The sequence below is a fragment of the Sapajus apella genome, unplaced genomic scaffold, assembly GCF_009761245.1.
Source record: "Sapajus apella isolate SASKATOON/1434 unplaced genomic scaffold, GSC_monkey_1.0 scaffold101, whole genome shotgun sequence".
Taxonomy (NCBI): Eukaryota; Metazoa; Chordata; class Mammalia; order Primates; family Cebidae; genus Sapajus; species Sapajus apella.
Genome location: NW_022437041.1, coordinates 1,828,631 through 1,833,363, shown reverse-complemented (window position 1 = coordinate 1,833,363; position 4,733 = coordinate 1,828,631). Strand labels below are relative to the sequence as shown.

General features: G+C 40.0%; 1 pseudogene; it reads left to right on the top strand.

Moving 5' to 3' along the window:
- Nucleotides 1-1,654: 1,654 nt before the first annotated feature.
- Nucleotides 1,655-2,409, top strand: LOC116536498 (annotated as a pseudogene).
- The last annotated feature ends 2,324 nt before the right edge of the window (nt 2,410-4,733 follow it).

The following is a 4,733-nucleotide window of genomic DNA, read 5'->3' as shown; positions in this document are numbered from 1 at the left end:
CTATTTTCACAGATAACTCTAGACGCCTTTTTGATGTTGTTGTTTTTTTTCAAAGTGAAAGCAAGTTTATTAAGAAAGTAAAGGAATAAAAGAATGGCTAAGCCATGGACAGAGCAGCCCCAAGGGCTGCTGGTTGTTTACTTTTTTTTTTTTTTTTTTTTGAGACGGAGTTTCACTCATGTTACCCAGGCTGGAGTGCAATGCGCGATCTCGGCTCACTGCAACCTCCGCCTCCTGGGTTCAGGCAATTCTCCTGCCTCAGCCTCCTGAGTAGCTGGGATTACAGGCACGCACCACCATGCCCAGTTAATTTTTTGTATTTTTTTTTTTAATAGAGACGGGGTTTCACCATATTGACCAGGATGGTCTCGATCTCTTGACCTCGTGATCCACCCGCCCCGGCCTCCCAAAGTGCTGGGATTACAGGCTTGAGCCACCGCGCCCGGCCCTGGTTGTTTACTTTTATGTTATCTCTTGATGATATGCTAAACAAGGAGTGGATTATTCATGCCTCCCCTTTTTAGACCACTTCCTGACGTTGCCGTGGCATTTGTAAACCGTCACGGTGCTGGTGAGAGTGTAGAAGTGAGGACAACCACAGGTCGCTCTCATCACCCATTTGGTTTTGGTGGGTTTGGGCTGGCTCCTTTACTGCAACCTGTTTTATCAGCAAGGTCTTTATGACCTGTATTTTGTGCTGACCTCCTGTCTCATCCTGTGACTTAGAATGCCTGGTGTTGGGAAAACTGGCTAGCCAAATGCAGAAACCTGAAACTGGATCCATTCCTTACCCCTTGTACAAAAGTTAACTCAAAATGGATTAAAGACTTAAACTTAAGACCTAACACCATTAAAACCCTAGAAGAAAACCTAGGCAATACCATTCAGGACATAGGCATATGTAAGGACTTCATGACTAAAACACCAATAGCAATGATAACAAAAACAAAAGTAGACAAATGAGATCTAATTAAAGAGCTTCTGCACAGTAAAAGAAACTATCATTAGAGTAAACCAGCAACCAACAGAATAGGAAAAAAGTTTGCAATCTACCCATCTGACAAAGGGCCAATATCCAGAATCTACAAAGAACTGAAACAAATTTACAAGAAAAAAACAACCCCATCAAATAGTGGGCAAAGGACATGAACAGATGCTTCTCAAAAGAAGACATTTATGCGGCCAACAAACATATGAAAAAAAGCTCATCATCACTGGTCATTTGAGAAATGCAAATAAAACCCACATTAAGATACCTCTCATGTCAGTTAGAATGGCAATCACTAAAGAAATCAGGAGAGAACAGATGCTGGAGAGGATGTGGAGGAATAGGAACACTTTTACACTGTTGGTGGGAGTGTAAATTAATTCAACCATTGTGGAAGACAGTGTAGCGATTCCTCAAGGATATAGAACTAGACATACCATTTGACCCAGCAATCCCATTACTGGGTATATGCCCAGAGGATTATAAATCATTCTCTTATAAAGATACATGCACACATATGTTTTTTTATTGCAGCAGTGTTCACAATAGCAAAGACTTGGAACCAACCCAAATGCCCATAAATGATAGACTAGATAAAGAAATGTGGCACATATATGCCGTGGGATACTATGCAGCCATGAAAAAGGTTGAGTTCGGGGGTTGTACATGATTAGTAGCTGCTACACTGGAAAGACAGCAGAGCAAGAGCAAAGAAAAATCCCTTTGGTTCCAAAAAATCTCCTGAAAAAGAAGAAGACTTATCAAAGCCACTCAGGCAAAGTAGGCACTTTTGGGAAAGAAGACGCAGAGGAAAGGAGAAGGGCCCAGGTTTAAGTGATTGGAATCATTTCTACATGATTCCTGGTGGCAGACACGTGACAAGGTGCGTGTCAGGTGACTAGAAGTGAAGTCTCACACCTTGGAATTGCCAGATAAGCATTCCTTGGCCTTTGTCATATGCATTGAAAGGATTGATGGCATGAGTTTACTAGTGCAGAGAACCATTGCAAGACTTCGCTAAAGAAAATTTTTAGTGATGTGTTTGTAAAAGTCACTCCCTGGAACCTAAAAATGCTGCGTATAGTCGAACCTTATGTGACCTGGGGATTTCCAAATCTGAAGTCTGTCCGGGAACTCAGTTTGAAACATGGAGAAGCCAGGGTCAAGAATAAGACTATCCCTCTGACAGACAACACTGTGATTGAGGAGCATCTGGGGGAGTTTGGTGTCATTTGCTTGGAAGACCTCATTCATGAAATTGCCTTCCTGGGGGAGCATTTCCAGCAGAGCTCATGGTTCTTGCTCCCTTTCTGCCTCTCAGTAGCCCATCATGCTACCAAAAATAGAGTGAGCTTCCTCAAGGAGATGGGCACACCTAACAGGGTGAATGCATCAATCAGCTCATCCACCTGCTGAACTAGACCCAGGTGCCAAACTGCAATAAATTTTTATCAGTGAAGTAAAAGCATGTGTTCCTGGGTTTTGGAGAATTTGTATCAAGTATCTTCAGAGAAGATTATTTCCTGCTTTATCTTTAAAACTGGAAAGAAGGGTCAAAGAAAAGACAGTAGCTGGCCAGGCACAATGACTCCTTCCTATAATCCCAGTATTTTGGGAGGCTGAGGAGGGCGGATCACCTAAGGTCAAGAGTTCGAGATCAGCCTGACCAACATGGCGAAACCACGTATCTACTGAAAATACAAAAATTTGCGAGACATGGTGGCCCATGCCTGTAATCCCAGCTACTCGGGAGGCTGAAGCAGGAGAATTGCTTGAACCCTGGAGGCAGAACTTGCAGGGAGCCAAGATCATGCCATTGCACTCTAGCCTGGGCAATAAGAGTGAAACTCCATCTCAAAAGAAAAAAGAAAAGAAAAAGCAGTAGTTTATGTTCATGGCAAGCACCTCTCATCACAGTCCAGTTCGAAGGAAAAATTCTAGTGTTTTCCACATTGGCTGCTGCCCCATCTGAAATCAGCACATTCCATGGAGGAAGGAGTCCTGCTTTGCTGCATTCTCCTTCCCTAGGGTTTAATGTTGGTAATTGAGTAACTCTAGCATTTGTACAAGGCTCCCTAAGACTCCTGCAGTCTTAGGGACAAGCCCAGGGACATAATTGAATCTGGAGATTCCTGGGGCCTTGTGAAAAATATTTGAAATACACATAGGAGGAAAGGTACAAAAATAAATATTCATTTGTCTCTGCAAAAAAAAAAAAAAAAAAAAAAAAGAATGATTTCATGTCCTTTGCAGGGACATGGATGAAGCTGGAACCATCATTCTCAGCAAACTGACAAAAGAACAGAAAACCAAACACAGCATGTTCTCACTCATAAATGGGTGTTGAACAATGAGAACACATGGACACAGGAAGGGGAACATCACACATCGGGGCCTGTTGGGGGTGTGGTGCTAGGGGAGGGATAGCAGGGGGCTAGGGGATAGGCGAAGAATTGCATTAGGAGAAATGTCTAATATAGATGATGGGGTGATGGATGCAGCAAACCACCATGGCACGTGTATACCTATGTAACAAACATGTACACCAGAACTTGAAGTAAAATAATAAAATAAGTTAATTAATTTAAAAAAAAAAAAAAGGATGCAGTTTCCACATTTTGGAGAAGTCAGGTAGAGAGAAACAAATATGCTCCAAATTTGATTAACAGGAGGATGCTTTACTCAATTGCTGAAAGCTATAAATAGCTCAAAAGGAAAGTTTCCTTGACCCTGAAAAGCAAAACAAAAGATCAGCAGCATTTTAAGCGAAGTTAAAAAGATTAGGCTTTTTCAGTTTAGTCCATGCACTTAACTTCTGCTTGATAGCTATGAACATTTTAGCTCTCTATGAGAGTTCTGAAAATTTTTTCTTTATTCTGACATCATAATCTCCAAAATTATTAGAAAACCTGCAATTAAGAACACATGCTAGAGTTCTATAGTTGATTATAAACCACCTTTCAAAGAGGATTAAAACAAGACAGCAATTGTCTGTGGATGAAAACCGTTTTAGAGCAGCCACCATTAAAGCCACAGGGTAAGGAAATCTGTGGCACACAAAATTTTGCATAACAATTATAATTATTAATGGTATACACTAAATCATATTAGAATTATAGGCGTTTCCCATAACTTTGGAACATGTACCAGTAACACATTTATGCAAATACAGTCCAAGGAAAATAACACTATTTCACATTTGATAATGCTTCTTGTATGATTTTATACCAAATAAACCAAATTTCACCTTTATATTAATGTGCCATTAATGTTAAACCCAATTTTTGATAAAACCTTATAGACATATTTACCCAACTTTAATGTTTAACCATAAGCCTTTTGTAACCCTTTACAATGTTTTGTGAAAGAGCAGATCAATGCTCTAAGAAAAACCCGTTGTGCTTTCATTCCAATGTTTAATTCACAGAGATACCGAATAATACCCCTTTAACTTTAGACAATTAGCCAATGTCCACACAGAATCTCTTTTATAATTAATTTTTTGCAAACCTTCCACAACTGTTCAAACATTTGGCTTTATTCTGTCTGACTTGAGACAATTCTTTAACCCTTTAGGCAACAAAATCCACATTCCCATGCCTTTTTATAATCTTTTACCAAAAGTACATTCTATTTTCCTTCCACATCTTACAAGTAAAACTGTTTCTTCAATAGTGTCAATTACATGTTATAATGTTAACTTTTAGCGACTTTCACTTTTGGTGAAAACCCTGGTTAGTAATCA